This window comes from Engystomops pustulosus, chromosome 11, assembly GCF_040894005.1.
Source record: "Engystomops pustulosus chromosome 11, aEngPut4.maternal, whole genome shotgun sequence".
NCBI lineage: Eukaryota > Metazoa > Chordata > Amphibia > Anura > Leptodactylidae > Engystomops > Engystomops pustulosus.
The window spans coordinates 25,859,010-25,879,984 of record NC_092421.1 but is presented as its reverse complement, the minus strand read 5'-3'; the positions used below and the strand labels follow the sequence as shown (position 1 = coordinate 25,879,984).

At 44.3% G+C, this 20,975-nt stretch overlaps 1 long non-coding RNA gene across 2 annotated transcripts in view; it reads left to right on the top strand.

Moving 5' to 3' along the window:
* LOC140106223 (uncharacterized) overlaps positions 1-20,975 on the top strand; it is a 361,334-nt gene that overhangs the window by 257,273 nt on the left and 83,086 nt on the right. For both annotated transcript variants that reach the window (XR_011850736.1, XR_011850737.1), the window contains exon 2: positions 185-286. This is a non-coding gene — a long non-coding RNA (uncharacterized lncRNA). The remainder of the gene's footprint in view (positions 1-184; positions 287-20,975) is intronic.

Genomic DNA, 20,975 nt, shown 5'->3' with positions numbered 1-20,975 from the left:
ATACAACATGTTGTTCTAGTAAGCACTTATTATTTGTGTATTATTTTTGGGAGGACATTCTTTATAGATATATTAAAGTATTTGGGGGTGGGGGCAGTGTTAGAATTAGCAGGATAACACTGTTAAGGCATCAAGATGTTGGGCCAATGAAGAGCATAAGATGTCTGTGTGGTAAACTCCACAGGGATGACGCTTGGCTGGAGGCTACATGATAACGCCTGGTCTAATGGAGAACATAGAGAACAGCTACAAACCGAGGACAAGTCACCTACAGTCACTGTAACAAGTAAGTGCTTCTCTTGTGTTTTCTGTAGCTTTATATGACAGTGGGAGTTATGTACAAGAATGGATTCGAACATATGCATTGGGGTCCGTGCCTCAGATCCCATGCCCCCACTTTGCATACCATAATACTAAAAAATGTCAATTCTGCCCCCTGAGGAAGCTTGCGGTAGCAGGCTGAACACGTGGGGATTACTGTCCCCGGTACCATGAATCTGCACTTTTATTATGTATTGATTGCACTTATGCCACACTTGTGGACAAAATTCTATATTATATATGTGACTCATATTGTTCTTTGTATTTGTAATATAGCCTATTTACAACTATGCCTCGGAGTACTGAGGACATTAGTTTGGTTTAAAGGGATTATCCGGGTATACAAATTTACTTATGTGGAGGACTGTTTAAAAATAATAAACGTGTACTTACCTCCTCCGGTGCTGCTGATGTCCCGTGCCATGGTCCGTCTCATCTGTGTGCGCCGGTTTGTATTCAGGGGCCGGCCGGAAGCTCCCATCCGACACCTTCTCCCAGCGTTTGCAACGCTGAGAGATAGGGACAGATGGGAGGAGCCGGCCACATTGCGGACCGGAAGTTCCCTGTGCGCGGCTTCTGTTCCCCTTTAAACAAACAGGGCACGGATCAAACGGACTATGGCGCGGGACATCAGCGGCGCCGGAGGAGGTAAGTACACATTTGTTATTTTTAAATAGCCCGGCCTAGCCCGGCCATAAGTAAATTTGTATACCCGGATAAGCCCCTTAAGCACCGATAATTATATAATTAAATAATTATACATATTTGTTATTTAAACTATAAATATCACAAAATTATGTTTTTTTTCCCAAGGTGACACACCACCCGAGTTATTTCGTTATTTCGTTTTTTGGCGAATTTTGACACACCAAGCTCAAAAGGTTGCCCATCACTGCCTTAGACACTGCTGTCCATGTTTGACCGGAGTGTCTAAGGGGTTAAACAAACGGGATCCAAACTTTCCCAACCCTGGGTGTTGGTTTCTGATGCTGCTCCAAAGAAAGGCACTGCATTAGAAGAAGTACCCTTAACAACCACCGTGAAAAGCCAAAGCAATGGTCATTAAGGGGATAAACTATAGTATAATTTAATAACTAGATTGTGATATTAGCAAGTAATCAGCGTGTTCCATTTATTACTAATATTGCTCATTTCTAGTGAACTGGCATTAATGTACTGTACTGTAATGTACTGTAATGTACTGTACTGTAAATTGAGCAACTAATATGGTTTCCCATGTTCCAAAATCACAGATTTGAAAGTCAAATGTGAAACCTTTCCATGATTGTATGCTTCCGTAGTAATTGTACACTCTGTCCAAGTATAACATCTTTTCGACTGCTTTGATTTTATTGTCACACACTTGTCTTGGGTTAACTGCTGCGAAGGGACATTTGAGTTGTTGCTGTCAAATTATAGTGATGTATTTCGGTGACCCTGGTTTATACCAGCTGGGAGGCTTCATGCCTAAGGAAACAGGTTTCTTTTTTCGTATCTCATTCATTTGACCCCCATCACCCCATCACCCACATCTCCTCCCTGTTCATATTTATTAAATCTACCTCAATGTGCAGCAGGGCAATCTTGGTTTCTGCAGGGGGGGTTGGCAGACTCACCCCAGCTCTGCCCTAATCCAAGCAATTCAAGCTCTGTAGCCCTTCTATAAACCAAGAGATGTCTCTGATTTAATGGAGCAGCATTAAAACCTCCCGGGCATGTTCTGTCTGGACTATTTAACCTTTTAAATGCACCATTCAGCCAGTTTCGATTTACACGGCCGAGGCTTATGGAGAGTGAGAACTACATGTGTTGAATGTAAATGCAGTTTAATTATAAAGGTAAAAACTCAGATTGAAATATTTGACATTTCCAATGAAATGACACATTTCATAGAAGTTAAAATGTGTAATTAGATGCAGGTTGTTTGACTGCTGTTAAAATTTAAATGTAAAACACTCGGGCTAAAGAGCAGCCATTGTAGGTTTTAGGAGAGATTTAAGAACTACCACAACGCTAATTAATTGTTTCATGCAAGAGATAAGTGGAGCCAGACCGAAAGGACAGTTGCATAAATTGTCAATGTATGTTACATTAATGTGAGTCCAACCTACCTTGACCAGCTGACTATCTAATGGTGTCTCCACATGCTTCCCTATGAAAATGTCTGGGGAAACAAGCCCAATACCTTAACCCCTTAATGACTTGGCCTTTTTTAGTTTTTTCACTTCCATTTTTCACTCCCTACCTTCAAAAATCTATAACTTTTTTATTTTTCCACATAAAGAGCTCTGTGATGGCTTATTTTTTTTGCATAACAAATTGCACTTTACAGTGACGGTATTTAATATTCCATGCCATGTACTGGGAAGCAGGAAAAATTTCCAAATGCAGTGAAAATGGTCAAAAAACGCATTTTTGACATTTTGTTGTGGGCTCGAATTTTAGTATATGTAAGTGCACAGGGCAGATCTCACGGCCCAACCACAGTGCAGAGGATGGGACCCCGTGTATCAGAAGAACAGCACCACACTCAAATAATTATCATACTACTATGGAAGTATAAAAAGAAGGGACTTCTTGTTATATATTACTATGATTCTATGACACATAGTCCTAACTTCTGCATCCTCTGTGGTGGGGTTGTGTTTTTCTGCCAGTACACTATCCATTTTCACAGACTTACCCCCATTGTGTGCTTCAGGCCATATACTCAGGAAAGATAAGGCTGAGTCATAGGTGAGGCCATGACTTTTTTTGCCAGGGATCTGTTTGAATATTGGGGAGTCAGAAGGAAGATCCGAATGCTCAGCTAAATCAGAGGGCACAGCGAAACAATCATGTCTACAGTTGGGAATCTGTTGCTGCTGGAATAGATACACTGTTTTGGTTTTAATCCCAAACCATATCTTTAGGCGTCCAGAAAGTCATGCTTGATGGTAAGCGGGCTGCCTTACAAGATAGCAAAAGAGGTATGGTTTTCCTGGTCCCACCCTAGAAAGCATATTTGGATATTTCCCAGAATCCTCATTGGCTGCAAGTTTCCACATTCTTACAAAATGGCCTTTATTGGCAAAGTTTTCATAAGAAGAACTCTTAATTCTTGACCCCAGATATATCAAAAGCATGGCAAGCATTACTCCAATCTTCCCATGAAAATAACTAGCTAGCAGTACAATAAATACAGGGGTGGCCAATAGTAGTGGCACCCCTGCAATTTGTGTCAGTTTTTTTTTTCCAAAAAATTATTGCAATCAGAAATTCTTTGGTATTATTATCTTCATTTTATTTGTCTTCAATGGAAAACCACAAAAAGAACAGTCAAAAAGCCAAATTGGATATAATTCCGGCCCCCCAAAAAGGGGGTTTGAAATATCATGTGATGCTTCTCTAATTTGTGTAATTAACAGCACCTGTAACTTACCTGTGGCACCTAACAGGTGGTGGCAATAACTGTTTTTCCAACCTGGTTGTGTCTCTTAAGTACATACAGCGAACGGAATTGGTTTGGCTGTGTGAGAGGCTATTGACAAGGGTCAGACGGTAAGAGTTCTCCTTATGGAGAGTTTGCCAATTAAGAGACTTAAAGACATAGATGCTCCACTAGGGAATTCTGGGAAGTATGCAAATATGTTTTCCAATGTGTCATATTGAAAACAATGCCTCCTTTTGCTACCTTGAAAGGCAGCCTTGTAAGAACTCTTACCTTCAAAATTAAAATCAAGTATGATAACCCAGGGACACTCATAGATCCAGGCACAGTGACTGTATTAATCTTCTTATATTTGTAATCAATGGCTCCTTTCTTCTAAAATCAACGTTTCAAATTATGCTAATAAGCCAGAAGGCGTTACCAGAGCCCCTCAGTACTTTAGATTCTCCCATTCCCCACCCCCTGCCCTCCACTGTGTAATGAAACTTCCTCTGCTGCCCTGAGATTACATCAGGCAGAGGAATGATGTTAAATTTAAAAAGTTGATTTTAGAATGAAGGAAGTAATGGATAACATATATAAGATCACCACAGTCACATTGTCTGGATCTATGAGTAAGTGCACCTTGTTTATCATGCTTAATTCTGATGGTAGATAAGGTAAACAATAAAACTGTTGGTTGTCATTTCTCACATTCACCTGCTGAATAAAATACCTTTTCGAATAAATCTTCACATCAGTCACATTCTTGAGTAAAAATTTTATGTCTAAACATAAGTTCCGCAGGAACTGCTCGTGTATGTAATGGTGTTACCCATACACCCTTTGTCACATTGGCAGTTTATTTCAGTCTTTTTTTTTGGAGTTTCCCAAAAGCACATTTTATCTGTTTCCCCTTTCTGTGGAGCAGAAAAAAGATTGATTAGCTCTTATATGCATTGTGATAAGCTTTATTGTATTCTCACAGTGTCTTTAATCAGTTGCCATGGTGTCATTTGTCTCACTCGTTCCCTATTTAGAATGTTCTTTGCCTGTTAAACAAGCTCCACTGGGGGGGATTTGGAGGCTGCTGCACTTTTCCACTTAGTAAGGAGGACAGTGAAGGGCGTAGTTGTTTGCAGATTAGTTAAACTGTAATTTTTTTTTTTCGTTAGATATATCTTAAACGTTCATCCTTTAGTTTGTATCTCTGCATACATTCTTCCTCCAGATAAGCAAAGTAAATGTAGTTAAGGATGATATCTATATCTTTAGTGTCATTTCCAACGGTTCATACTGATAGCATTTATAAGCTGTTGCTAGGCTACTTTAGTGTTAGAAAGTGACATATAACGGAATTCTGAACAAACATCAATTTGCTTCTAATGTAATTAAACTACCTGCTACATACATCATGTCACATCTCCTCCTGCACAGTATGACTGATTTACTATCCCATTGAATTTAGATTGGCATTGGTACAGAATATAGATTCACTTATTATGGGGCAATAGTTCTGAGTCTTGGCTTTCACAATGAAGGTCAATAGATTCTGCTCACCTCAAGCATCATTTAACATGAGTTTTCTTCAAATTAAATTGGCAAATGAGTTGGCAGTCTACAGCTAAGTGTGAAAGCAGAAGATGATGGGAGTTGTAATTCATCCAAAAGCTTATCGAATGCCATAAGGTCATTGACTGACTAAAAACCATGTGACTTGTATCCTTGTTTATTCCTTCATTCAAATTATAAAATCTTAGAAACATGTTAAAAAGGTTATCAGATATCAGACGTTTTTCCCTATATATACACCCCAGGAGGGTATAAAAAAATATATACCTACCTTTCTCTTATGCTGGCCTCTGTTTGTCTGTAGAGGTATACTGTAGCTGTGATATCACGTCAACTGGCACCCAACTACTAAACTGTGCAACTACTGTTGTAATGGGTGCATATTACCGACACAGGGGCACATTTACTAAGGGTCCGAACAGGGCATTTTCGTCGGGTTTCGCGACTTTTTACCGTTTTGCCCTGAATTGCCCCGGGTTTTTGGCGCACGCGATCATATTGTGGGGCATCGGCGCCGGCTTGAATGCGTCACAAATCAGGGGGTGTGGACGTCGGACAACCCGACTGATTCGGACTAAGCGCTGAATTTAAAAAGGAAATTGTGTTGTAAGATCAGGACTTACATGCACCGGGAAGAAGAAGGTGAACTCCGGTGGACCTCAGCAGGGGAAGCAACAGATGCAGGAAATTGGACCCAAATCCTCGTCGGACAACGCCCAGCGGGGATCGCGATAGGACAGGTAAGTAAATGTGCCCCACAGTGTCAGCTTTTTGAGGCAACTATCGGGTGTTTGTTAATTTTATGTGGGGCCCATATAACAGGACACCTGATTTGGACAACTGCTTTAAGATATAAATTAGACATTTTAGGAAAAATTAAAAAAAAAAATGAATTTAAAATTAATTTGATTACTGTAAGGCAGAATGCACGGTCCACCCCCCCCCCCCTCTTTTTCCCTTCCTCTAACCCTTAAATCCTTGTATGTGTTGTCTTGTCTTATGTTTGACACCCAGTTTCATGTTTTTCAATTACCTTTGACAGGCCGTATGGTCGTTTTGATAATTGTTGTTGTTGTTGTTGTTCTTAAAAGTTTACACTTTTCACCAAATGCGATGTATACCACTATAAAAGTACATATGCACCAATAATGTAAATGTATACGTATTTCTACATGTTGCAAACCAAACAATATATTGCTACTTTTTGTATCACCATTAGAGATGAGCGAGTATACTCGTCCGAGCTTGATGCTCGTTCGAGTATTAAGGTACTCGAGACGGCTCGTTGCTCGGACGAGTATTTCCCCTGCTCGAGATCGAGCATTTAATTAAAAAAACACAGTGAAGAACAATGAAGAATAGAATAAAAACAGTGAACACAGTGAACACAGGATCATTTAAGTGAAAAACACAGTGAAGAACACAGTGAAGAATAGATTACAGATGTTCGGCACATCTGCTTACTTGTCGGGAGATACGCGCGGAACGGTGCGAACAAAATAGTATGTGAAGAACAATATATATGTGTGAAGAACACGGTGAGCAGCACAGAGACATGGGGCAGCGGCAGCACGGAGACATCAGGGAGCGGCACGGAGACATCGGGGCACGGAGACATCGAGGGGCACGGAGACATCGAGGGGCACGGAGACATCGAGGGGCACGGAGACATCGAGGGGCACGGAGACATCGAGGGGCACGGAGACATCGAGGGGCACGGAGACATCGAGGGGCACGGAGACATCGAGGGGCACGGGGAGACATCGAGGGGCACGGAGACATCGAGGGGCACGGAGACATCGAGGGGCACGGAGACATCGAGGGGCACGGGGAGACATCGAGGGGCACGGAGACATCGAGGGGCACGGAGACATCGAGGGGCACGGAGACATCGAGGGGCACGGAGACATCGAGGGGCACGGGGAGACATCGAGGGGCACGGAGACATCGAGGGGCACGGAGACATCGAGGGGCACGGGGAGACATCGAGGGGCACGGAGACATCGGGGCACGGAGACATCGAGGGTCACGGAGACATCGAGGGGCACGGAGACATCGAGGGGCACGGAGACATCGAGGGGCACGGGGAGACATCGAGGGGCACGGGGAGACATCGAGGGGCACGGAGACATCGAGGGGCACGGAGACATCGAGGGGCACGGAGACATCGAGGGGCACGGAGACATCGAGGGGCACGGGGAGACATCGAGGGGCACGGGGAGACATCGAGGGGCACGGGGAGACATCGAGGGGCACGGGGAGACATCGAGGGGCACGGAGACATCGAGGGGCACGGGGAGACATCGAGGGGCACGGAGACATCGAGGGGCACGGAGACATCGAGGGGCACGGAGACATCGAGGGGCACGGGGAGACATCGAGGGGCACGGGGAGACATCGAGGGGCACGGAGACATCGAGGGGCACGGAGACATCGAGGGGCACGGAGACATCGAGGGGCACGGAGACATCGAGGGGCACGGAGACATCGAGGGGCACGGAGACATCGGAGCTCATCTCTAATCACCATGCAACAGTCAATAAAGCCTGATGTTGAACCATAAAATTAATTTGATTACCTATGAAGTTTTGTCAGTCTTTTAAGTCAAGATGTCTTTTTGCGATATTTAAGCAAAACAGAATTTTTTCTTTGACTAGATGTGATGTACTTTTTGCCTTAAAAACAATTTCAGTTATGGAAGAAAGACGCTGTTACCATCAAAAATCATAGATTGAAGGAGAGCATCCTTTCATCATCCGTAAGGCAGTGGAAAGCAAGAGTGCATTGATGAGTCTTCTTAGCCAGGCATCTGACGATCAAACAAGGTCCAATATCTGCAAAATTGGAGTAAACATCTCCTGTATTTTGAATAAGTATAAATATAACTGTCTATTAAGCAAATCTGATGATTGCTTTTTATAGTATGAGAAAATATTCTGAGGGAGTAAACAGTGAAAGCAATCTGAGCCTGAGTTTCCTAGAGGGCCATCAAGACTTGAACACCATCAGCATACATACATACAAGTATGAGCAGTCCCACTGATTTTGGGTTGATCAGATGGCTATCCTGTATGTATAAGGATCCCCAACACTCCTCTGACATTATCACAACTCCTACATTTTACAAACCTGAAGATTTGGCTCTCAAAAGAGAAATGAGCATGCATGTTTATTAGGGGGTTGGACAACTGTTCAGTGATGGAAAGTTATGTTCAGTTATGGAAAGGTATGTAGACACATTACAATAGTAGCATGTAAAACGTCATTGACTTTTTTCAATATAATTTTTATAAAATTTTAAAATTTTATAACAAAAGAACTATACAAGTACTATACAGTTAATCTCTACACTGCCCGAAACCACCAGAGTTATAACCCCTTTATTGTTAATGCATTGTATATCAATTGTGGGAGATTTGGCCCAGTAGACACCGTGGTAGCGGGGTGCTGTGATGCAGTTCAAGACAGTGACACCAAGGTACAGTCCAAAACAGGTCTCGCCTGCGTTTATTGCAGCAGCAAAATAAAACAGCCTTTACATTCAGGCATTAAACAAACAAAATCCTACCCGTCAAGGTGCTAACTAAACAGAGTTTCTCTAACTCACCACTAGTACATAAAAATAAGTCGCTGCTCCAGGCACAGAGGTCAGGGCTGTGTGCTCTCCAGCCTCCATTCAGAGAGACAACACTCTCAGCTCTGCTCAGCCACTTTATGCAGACTGATTAGGCTGCTCCCATCACCTGTGTCCAAGGTGCTGGACAACACAACCTCAGCACTCAGGCCTTGCATAATAGGAAAACCTAGGAAAAACATACCGCCCATCCACAGTTAACCCCTTCAGTGTCTCACATACCCTCCCCCTCTGTTTGACCCTGTGGGGGCGAACACTTTTGGCCATCAGACAGTGGGTACGAGACAGGGCATCGGCATTCCCATGCAGCTTTCCTGCTCGATGTTCTACCGTAAACTTGAAATTCTGCAACATTAGGAACCACCTTGTGACCCTGGCGTTCCTCTCTTTGGCCTGACTCATCTAGGTGAGGGGAGAGTGATCGGTCACTAGTGTAAACTGTCGCCCTATCAAGAAATACCTCAGGGATTCCAGAGCCCATTTAATCGCCAAGCACTCCCTCTCAACTATGCTATAGTTCTTCTCAGGGGGTGTGAGCTTGCAGCTCAGGAATGTCACAGGATGTTCCTCACCCTCCACTACTTGGGACAGGACAGCCCCTAAACCCATGTCAGAAGCGTCAGTCTGTACAATAAAGGTCTTGGTGAAGTTAGGGGTGATCAGTACCGGTCCCTTGCACAAAACCGTCTTAAGTCGCTGAAACGCCCCCTCAGCCTCCTCACTCCACTTTACCATTACCGACCTGCTACCCTTGGTCAGGTCAGTCAGGGGTGCCGCTATTGTTGCAAAATCGGGAATAAATCGGCGATTATAGCCCACTATGCCTAGGAAAGCCCTCACTTGCTTCTTGCTCATAGGTCGTGGCCACTGCTGTATCGCCTCCACTTTATTTACTTGGGGTTTGATGACACCTCGCCCAATACGGTACCCCAGGTAACGGGCCTCTTCCAGACCAAGTGCACATTTTTGGGGGTTCGCTGTCAACCCTGCTGTCCTCAGAGAGTCTACCACTGCTTGTACCTTGGCTAGATGACTCTCCCAATCGTTACTATAGACTATGATGTCATCCAGGTAGGCCGAGGCATATCTCTGGTGAGGTTTTAGCACGAGATCCATTAACCTCTGGAATGTGGCGGGAGCCCCATGTAGCCCAAAGGGGAGTACCACATACTGAAAAAGCCCATCAGGAGTAACAAAAGCGGTCTTCTCTTTGGCCCTGTCAGTAAGGGGTACCTGCCAATACCCTTTCGTCAGGTCAAGGGTGGAGAAGAACCTAGCCTGTCCAAGTCGTTCTATCAACTCGTCAACTCTGGGCATAGGATAAGAATCAAATTTGGACACCTCGTTCAACTTCCTAAAATCATTGCAGAACCGTAGGGAACCATCAGGTTTGGGAATCAACACAATAGGACTCGACCAGTCACTTTTAGATTCCTCGATAACCCCCAGGTCTAACATCTGCCTGACTTCTTCGGATATGGCAAGCCGGCGCGCTTCAGGGACCCGGTAGGGTTTTTGGTGTACCCGGATGTGGGGTTCGGTTATGATGTCATGCTTGATGACTGAAGTACGTCCCGGTAACTTAGAGAACACATTAACGTTTCGGAGCACAAACTCCTTCGCTTCCTGAATCTGGGCCCGGGAGAGGGACTCCGAGATCCGTACTTCAGGCACCTTGGCATCGGGTACACCTACCTCCGGTGTCACCTTCTTGGGGACAGACGCTTTTTCTACTCCCACGGCCATCAGGGACTCTCTTTCCCTCCATGGCTTTAGGAGGTTCACGTGGTATATCTGTTCGGGTTTCCTCCTCCCCGGCTGAGATACCTTGTAGTTTACCTCCCCCACTTTCTCCATGACCTCATATGGTCCTTGCCATTTTGCCAAGAACTTACTCTCAACGGTGGGCACCAGAACTAACACTTTGTCACCTGGGTTAAAGGTCCTGAATCTGGCTGATCTATTGTAGACCCTAGACTGGGCCTCTTGTGCCCTTGTCATGTGCTCCTTTACAAGGGGCATTACCGGCGCTATGCGGTCCTGCATAAGGGAGACGTGTTCAATCACACTACGGTGGGGGGTCCTCTCCTGTTCCCAGGTCTCCTTAGCTACATCCAAAAGCCCACGTGGGGAACGGCCATATAACAGCTCAAAGGGTGAAAAACCCGTGGAGGACTGGGGAACTTCACGTATGGCAAACATCAAATAAGGCAACAAACAATCCCAGTCCTTCCCATCTTTGCTGACCACCCTCTTTAGCATCCCCTTCAAGGTCTTGTTAAACCTCTCGACCAGGCCATCTGTCTGAGGATGATATACAGAGGTGCGGAGCTGTTTAACCTGCAGTAATTTACACATCTCCTTCATTACTCTAGACATGAATGGGGTTCCCTGGTCAGTCAAGATTTCCTTGGGGAGGCCTGTATGGGAGAATACCTGGAACAGCTCCCTAGCAATGTTTTTGGAGGAGGTGTTCCTTAACGGGATTGCCTCTGGATACCGCGTAGCGTAGTCCAGGATAACCAGGATGTACTGGTGCCCCCTTGTGGACTTGACTATGGGGCCAACCAAATCCATTGCAACCCGTTCAAACGGCACCTCTATGATTGGTAACGGTACCAGAGGACTCCTGAAGTGGGACACCGGGGCAGTAAGTTGGCACTCAGGGCAGGAGCTACAATACCGGTTTACCTCCTCCCACACCCCGGGCCAGAAAAATCTCTGCAGGATCCTCTCTCGGGTCTTCTCAGCACCTAAGTGACCTCCCAGCACATGTTTATGTGCCAAATCTAGCAGCAGCCTACGGTGAGTTTGGGGTACTACAAGTTGCTCAACCTCCTCTCCCCGTACCTGGTCAACCCTGTACAACAGTTACCCAACAATCACCATTCAGGGATATATTTTGTCAGCCCCTGGTATTTGGAGTACCCCATTTATCACCTTAACATTCTCCCGTGCTTTAAATAAGGTAGGGTCCTGTAGCTGTGCAGCCCCAAAATTTTCACGGGAAATCTCAAGGTCCGGCATGTCGGCCACCTCCTCGTGGCCCTCAACCTCACCAGCTAGGACCTCTAGGGGAGAGAATTCATCACATGGGGTCACCCCTACTGCTGGTGTGGGTACATTGGCCTCAAAGGGTTCAGGGGCCAAGGCCGGACACACCTGATGTCCATTATCTGCAACAGCACCTGAGGTGGGTCTTCGTCTCCAGAGGTCCCAAAACACCGGTAAGTCTCTGCCAATAATAGCCTCATGAAACAGGGTCCCCACCACCCCCACTTCATGGGTGATAGTACCACAAGGTGTATGTAGGTTGATGACGGCAGTGGGATATTCGCGAGTGTCCCCATGTATACATAGCACTCCCACTTTACGCCTACTGTACAGTCCAGGATCAACCAAAGTTCCCCGCACCAGGGTGACCAGACTGCCTGAGTCTAGCAAGGCTTCCACCGTGTGACCACCGATTGTGACCATACACACTTTGGGTTCTGCATCCGTGACTGACTCGGCCGCCAGAACCGGCCGGGCAAACAGTGACACTCGCCGGGTCTGGTTGCAGTCCATTGGCTCCACTGACAGGGGACAGTTGGCAGCAATATGGCCCATTTCATGGCATCGCCAGCACTGGATACGGCTATGACCTCTGTCACGAGCCTCACTGGGTTTCTGTGTATCCAAGCCCCCCAATGAACCCCCTCCCAACCTGACCTGTTTCCCCTTTTCTGCAGTAGCAGTCTTACCAGATGGTTTAGTGGCCTTGTCACTGGCACTGCTTCGTGTGGGAGAGATAAGTAGAAGATCCTCTGTAGCCCGATATCTCTCTACTAGGGACACGAGTTCCTCAGCATTTGTGGGACCGGCCTGTCCAACCCATCGCTGGAGCCGAGAGGGCAGAGAACGGGTGAACTTGTCAAGAACCACTCTCTCGACCATCTGTGCTGGGGTGCAGTCCTCTGGTTGTAGCCACTTCCGGACAAGATGGATCAGGTCATGCACTTGGGAGCGCGGGGGTATTTTTTGCTGAGTATGCCCACTGGTGGACCCGGCTGGAACGAACTTGTATGGTGACCCCAAGACGAGCCAGAATCTCTGCCTTTAGCTGGGGGTACTCACGGGCTTTTGTTTCACTCAGGTCGAAGTAGGCCTTCTGCGATTCGCCTGTCAGGAACGGTGCCAGGACATCTGCCCACTGCTCAGCTGGTAACTCCAATCGCTCTGCTACTCGCTCAAACACAGTGAGATACGCCTCCACGTCGTCCGTCGCCGTCATCTTTTGTAAAGCCTTTTGTACTGCAGCCCGTGCGGAACGCTGGACAACCGGGTACCCTTGCAAACCAGTATGGGACCCCTCAGTAGCCATTTCTTGCGGTGCTGCCATAATGCCAGAAAACTTTTCCATCATCAGCTGGAACATGACTCGGGACTCTTCCTGCTGCTGGCGGGACCTCTCCTCCTGCTGCCGGAACATGGCTTGCTGCAGCTGCCGATTAGCCTGGGACTCTTCCTCCTGCTGGCGGGACCTCTCATCCTGCTGCTGGAGCATGGCTTGCTGCAGCTGCCGATTAGCCTGGGACTCTTCCTGCTGCTGGCGGGACCTCTCCTCCTGCTGCTGGAGCATGGCTTGCTGCTGGCGGGACCTCTCCTCCTGCTGCTGGAGCATGGCTTGCTGCTGGAGGGATCTCTCCTCCTGCTGCTGGAGCATGGCTTTAATAAAGTCCTCCTTATTTGCTTTATCCTGCAATTTGCCTGCTGCTTTCACCCAGGCCATGCAATGTTGCAGGATGTAGCGAGCCTTTCATGTGTGTGTCTTTTGAACTGCCCGCAATCCGAAGCACCATATGTGGGAGATTTGGCCCAGTAGAGACCGTGGTAGCGGGGTGCTGTGATGCAGTTCAAGACAGTGACACCAAGGTACAGTCCAAAACAGGTCTCGCCTGCGTTTATTGCAGCAGCAAAATAAAACAGCCTTTACATTCAGGCATTAAACAAACAAAATCCTACCCGTCAAGGTGCTAACTAAACAGAGTTTCTCTAACTCACCACTAGTACATAAAAATAAGTCGCTGCTCCAGGCACAGAGGTCAGGGCTGTGTGCTCTCCAGCCTCCTTTCAGAGAGACAACACTCTCAGCTCTGCTCAGCTCTGCAGACTGATTAGGCTACTCCCATCACCTGTGTCCAAGGTGCTGGACAACACAACCTCAGCACTCAGGCCTTGCATAATAGGAAAACCTAGGGGAAACATACCGCCCATCCACAGTTAACCCCTTCAGTGTCTCACACAATGTAATATCAACACTGAATATTATTATTTTTATATAGTAAAATAATGGTTTGCAATATGGCAAACACATTGTTATAAGAGCACGCTATGTGGCAGTATTATATGTATATTGCATTAGGTATATTATTTAAAGGGAACCTACCACCACGATTCTACCTATAAAGGTAGATCGGGTGGTAGGTGGATCTAAGGGACGTGAGGATAGCTCTTTTTAGAGCTAATCCCCATGTCCCCGCTAACTTTTAATAAACTTTATTCCCTTAATGTGTAAATTTAGTTATGCGGCTACTGGGGCATGGAGTAGCCGGGCACGAGGCTACACAGCGCAGCTACTCCACGCCCCAGTAGCCACGTTACTCGTCCGACAAGCCGGAGTTCTGTGCCGGAGCAACGGGCCTGTGTTCTGCGCAAGCTTAGAACGCCAGCATGTCAGACGAGGGCGTGCAGCTACGAGGAGCTGCGCGCCGCACACAACAGGGTAGGAGGAGTAGCGTGGCTGCTGGGGCGTGGAGTAGCCGCGCCATGTAGCCTCGTGCCCGGCTACTCCACGCCCCAGTAGCCACATAACTAAATTTACATATTGAGGGAATTAAGTTTATTAAAATTTAGTGGGGATGTGAGGATTAGCTCTAAAAAGAGCTATCCTCACGTTCCTTACATCCACCTACCACCCTATCTACCTTTATAGGTAGAATCGTGGTGGTAGGTGCCCTTTAAACAGTGTATGTTGGTATTCTTTCTGCAATTATATTAGTATGCAAGTATTATTTGATGTTAAACTGCATTTGTTTCCAAGATACAATATTGATTACAATTTTTTTTACACAAAGATATATAAGCAAATGTACTCACTATATTTTCTAATTTGAAAGAAATGCATTCACTTTCAAGATGTGAATAAATAAAACGTACTGTAGAAGTATGTTGCATCAGTAACCAAAACCGATATGCAAATGTATTTTTGTGATGGTAATTTTTTAAGCACATCTATTATCCCATTCTAAATTTTCCTGTAATATTTCTGTAAATCTGCCATCCAGATTTGCTACAAAAGAAATATAGTAGCCAAAGCTTAAAGCACAGAATGAATATGCAGTTTTTATATAGAAAGACTCATGGGAAATCTATATTTGTAAATTGCAACAATCAATGATTTTTGTGCTAAAATCTATATTTAATAAGACTCTATGAGCTATGTATTACAGTCACTGAAGCAAATGACATTTGCATAGATTATATTCTCTCCCTTTCTTCACCACGTTGCAGTTTCTCATTTATTGCCTGAACCAGCCGAAATTGTAGAACATACAGTGTTCCCCCGGATCTGTTTCATATTCACAACGGCAGTCATTTGTTCTATTTGGTCCTATGTGAAACTGCACCTATTCAAGTCAGTTTATAATAACGTCCATCAAGCATCAAAAATATGGAGCAAATCTCTGGAGGCTAGGGAATGACTGACGGAGGCAGTGTGTCATCCTGTCACCTCGCACAAGGGAACATACTGAAATATTTATAGCTCCTTTGATCAGTCTTTGGAAGTGTATTTCTGATCCCTGATTAACCATCCTGAAATGCCCATTAATAAATATATGGGAGAGTCATTTGCTTGTAACAACAAGACTATTAGCATTTTCTGTAACTGAGGACTGCACCGCAGCAGCACCCCAGCAGCTGGTGCAAAACACAATGAGGAAAATGACCAAGGAGGAAGATGTAGAGGCTTTCCTGGGCACCTTTGAGTGCATTGCAGAGAGTTCCCGGCTTCCTGAGGACCAGTGAGCAGAAGTGCTGGCCCCCTTCTTTACAGGTGAGCCCCAGAAGGCTTATTTTAATCTTAGGGTGCAGGATACCAAGGTGTACAGAGATTCTACCCTCCCAAGCCAGCGTGGTCACAATAAATGGCTGCAGCCAGAGGAGATTACTGCAGCCCAAGTTGTGGAGCGGGTTGTCTGTGACCGCTTTGTCCGTGCCCAAGTTGTGGAGCGGGTTGTCTGTGACCGCTTTGTCTGTGCCCTGCAACAAAGATACAGAGGTGTGTTGGGTACTCAGACTCAAAAATTGAGGATGAGCTGGTGTCCATAGTACAGTTCTTTACAACTACAGAGGAGTATCTCTAGGTGCTGTATCCCACAACCCCTAGGAACAACATAAAACCATCATCCGGTAAGACTGTTCCTTTTTCTAAAGACTGTCATCTAAAGAGGGTGGGTCACACTCTTGTGGTCCTAGTGACAAGCCTGCAAGTCCAAAACAGGACTCTGTGTTGAAAGCCAATGGTCAGGTAGTCTGCTGGCGCTGCCAAGGACAGGGACATATTGCTGCTAACTGCCCGGTGCTAAAGGAGCCTATGGAGTGTGACATGGGAAGGCGTGTGTCCTTGTTTGCTCGACCTTCTTGTGCTGTACATATGGACAATGCAACTGAGAGACAGACCTGTGTGGTACAAGTAGAAGGTCTTCCTGTGTTGGCATTGCTGGACACTGGGAGTCTGGTGACTTTGACAAACTCCAGACTCACCACATGGGTGTAATTTGTATCCATGGAGAAAAAAAGGACTATCCCACTGCTGTGATATTGGTAGAAACTACTTGTGGGACCTTTATAGCCAGAGCAACCTGATAATTTTCCTTTAGAGGTCCTTGTTGGAAACAGTTCCTGATTTAGAACTTTCCCAATTACAAATCTCTAGGGGAAACTTTAGTACGGAACAGCTGAGAGATCCAAATCTTGTTAATGCCTGGAAAAATTTTAAATTCATTAACGGTGTACCCAAGAACCAGGCGTTGAATTGGTGTATCCCCACTTTATGTACTCAATGACTTATTGTATAGGGTGAAAAAACCTAACTGATGTAATAGAGCAGCTTGTTGTACCCCAGTGTTTTGTAAAAACGATATTGGGGCTAGCTCATTCTCATGTTTTAGGGGGACATCTAGGGGTTGAGAAAATCAGAGAGCGAATTGAGAGAAACTTTTTCTGGCCGGGTATTTATAAAGCGGTTGATGTATTTTGTCAGTCCTGCCCTGCGTGTCAAATTAACACTCCTCGGCCGGATTTTCGCAACCCACTCATTCCCCTTCCAATTATTGAAATTCCTTTTGAGCGTATTAATATGGATCTTGTGGGTCCACTTCCTAAATCCGCCAGGGGTCACCAACACATCTTAGTGGTCCTAGACTACGCAACCCGCTATCCAGAAGCAATACCGATCAGAAATACAGCATCTAAGGTGATTGCAAAAGAGCTGTTCCAAATTTTCACCTGAACTACTGTATGAGATTATTGAAAAGGTTAATGAGGTTAATTATAAGGTATGTCAACCAGGGAAAAGAAAACCCTACCACATATACCATGTTAACTTAATTAAACCTGATAAAGCATGATATTGTGTCTCAGCCAGGAGAAAAGGATAAGCTATGCCCATATTGTGTACCCGAAGCCAAGAGACAGGCAATCTTGGAGGAAGTGAAAATGATAGAAAAATGTTGGACCTTGGGGTTATTGAGAAATCACAAAGTGGTTGGTCTAGCTCAATCGTTCTCATTCCCAAACCTGATGGTACCCTCAGATTTTGTAATGACTTTAGGAACGAGATCTCAAAATTTGATGCCTACCCTATGCCCAGGGTTAATGTATTGATAGAAAGCTTGGGTCCAGCCAGGTATATAACTATACTGGACCTTACTAAGGGCTATTGGCAGGTGGCATTAACAAAAGAGGCAAAGGAAAAGACAGCTTTTTCAACACCAGAAGGCCACTTTCAGTATAAAGTACTCCCTTTCGGCCTACATGGTGCAACAGCCACTTTTAGAGGTTAATGGACCTAATTTTGGAGCCTCATAGAGAATATTCAGCAGCCTATCTAGATGATGTGGTTATCCTTAGCCCAGATTGGGAATCTCATCTAGGGAAGGTGCAAGCAATTGTGGATTCCTTGCGTGAGGCCAGCTTAACCGCCAACCTGAAAAAATGTAAAATAGGTCTAGAGGAGGCTAGATATTTTTGGGAAAAAGGTGCAAAATACCGGCACTTCAAGAAGGACGTCACAGGGTGCAAATAACAAATGTTTCCTTTATTGGTTTAAAACGCCATAGACACGAGGACTACTAGGTTGACGCGTTTCGACGGAGACCGTCTTAATCATAGCAGGCTTGAAGTGCCGGTATTTTGCACCTTTTTCCCTGGATCTGCTACATGACTATGGACTAGTTATCCGAGCACCAGAGGACTTTCACGGAGTGTGGACAACCAAGACGGTCTGATGGTTGGGTGAGCCGGCTTATTTTTCTACTTTCTTCTACACAGTAGTGAAAGTGTTACATTTTTTCTAGATATTTTTGGGGTATAACATTGAAAGAGGAGTCATCAAATCCCAAAGTGACAAAATTGACGTGATTGAAAACTGGCCTCAGCCCATTTCCAAAAAGCAGGTCAGAGCCTTCTTGGGCATAGCGGGTTATTACAGGAGGTTTGTGCCAAACTTTTGCTATTGCTGCTACTCTCCCAGACCTTACTTAAGGCTCCAAGTCCAACATAGTAAAGTGGAATAAGGAGGCAGAACAGGCTTTCCAGCTATTGATGGAGGTGATATGTAAGAGGCCGGTACTGATTTCTTCTTATTTTAAGAAGGAGTTTATTCTGCAAGCAGATACCTCTAATGTTGGGTTAGGTGCTGTCTTTTTTCAGGTAATAAATGGGGAAGAGCACCCTGTAATGTACCTCAGCAGAAAACAAACATCTGCTGAAAAAAATTATGCGATAATTGAAATGGAATGCCTTGCTCTTAAGTGGAGAGGTGACAGCTACAGATAAGACACACATTGTTATGGACAACTATGTCTGTATGTACTGGTCTTATGTACACAACTTTTAACCTGTCAGGGCGATTTGGGACACCAACCCAACTGTGACCTGAGGTTTAGTGTCCTAGATTGCCCTGTTCAGGTGGTCCCCAATTTACTTGGTGAAGCTCTCTGGATGCTTTACTTTAGTTCCAGGTTGCAATGATCAGCTGTAAGGTATCTGTAATGAAGCTTTATTGATAATCTTTCTTCACATGACAGCACATAATTGGGAAAATGCAATTTTCACTGGGACAAAGTAAAAATTTGCCTGGAGCCACAATTATAAAATATACCTGTTCCGACTTACATATAAATTCAACTTTGAGCAAACCTAAAGAACCTATCCTGTATGTACCCGGGGACCGCCTGTATTGTGTTGTTCCATGCCAAGAGCCTGGGACCAAGGAAAGCATCAATTATTTTTCTTTGCAGGAATAATATAGGATGATTTGGGACACTAAACCACCAGTCCATAAGGACTTGTGGTTTAGTATCCCAAAGCCCCCTGACAGGTTCCCTTAAATGTTCTACTGGAGTCAAAGTTATTGCATAGTGTGTTTCATGGTATTGTGCATAGTTAGAATAAAAACCCAGAAATATTAAGGAATTTCCATTCCTGTTTTATCTAGTTTGGTTGCTACCTTTTTACGGTACTGTTCCTTGTTTACTGATTAATATCATTTTGTACATTTTCACCGCATTGCGCATAAACACCAAATGTTTTTGACTTTAAGAACAAACACAAGACACGATTGTAAACCTCCAAGCACTGTATAATTATACGGGCAATGACAGGTTGGGATTGTTGTGCTCATACTAAAAGCAATTTGTGGCAAGTCTGCATTCTTCTCTTTCATTTCTTTAGACTCTGCATTGTTGTTCAGATGTGAAAGGGCATAATAATAGATACATTTTCTATCCAGATACAAAAAAAATAAATGTTTTTTTTCTGTTTTTATACAATGTCATCCAGGCTGTAAATGAAATATTATTTTTTAAAATGTAAGTATGATAATAAGCATAAATTTAGCTCGTTCAAATCGATGTACTAATGCAATGTAGAACATTTTTCCACCTACATCTTAATGAGCTGAATTAGATATATCAAAGCCAGCTCAATTATTTTCCTGCATCTTACCTGGATAAGTATTTATATGCAGTTTCAACCTTGATGTCCGTAATGGTTTTGGGGCTTAAGTTTTACAATACAGAGGACATCACATCAGACATCACTTCTAGAAATATATATAGAGAAATATAATATGTATATAAGTTCATATAGACACCAAGAAATGCATTTTTTTGTATGAGGCTCATACTAAATATTTTTTTGACAATTCTGTTACAAATAGTAAGATTGATATCATAACTGTCTCCGGAGGGACATCTTTCATCATTTAGCCCAACTTGTCAAGATAAGGAGTCCTATGTAATATGTGACCTTGAGATTTCTGCTGATTACTTTTTAAGGACATAACCAAACTATACATTTTTTTTAATCCTATGTTATAAATACTAGAGGGAGATTGATAAAAATTGACAAAATATACATATGATACGCATGTACTAAAATGATAAATTACAAGGTTGTTGCTTGGTCATTTAAAAGCTTCACAAATGTACTTTATCTCCCACTTTATTTGACAGCCAGATGATTTCAAACTGACTCATTAAAAATAAATGGATAAAATGAATTTATAGTTCAGGATCTGTTTACATTTTCACAAATCGGCACAACAATAAAATTGACAGCATTGTCAGATCCATCGCATGAGAGATATCAGCAGTGCCTGACAGACCTCATTGACTAGAATGGGGTCTTTTGCTTTTCAGTCATGGGGTCTGTCATTTTACTAGACAAAAATAGAGAAGCACGCAGCACTATTTTGTTTTCTTTTTTTGATGA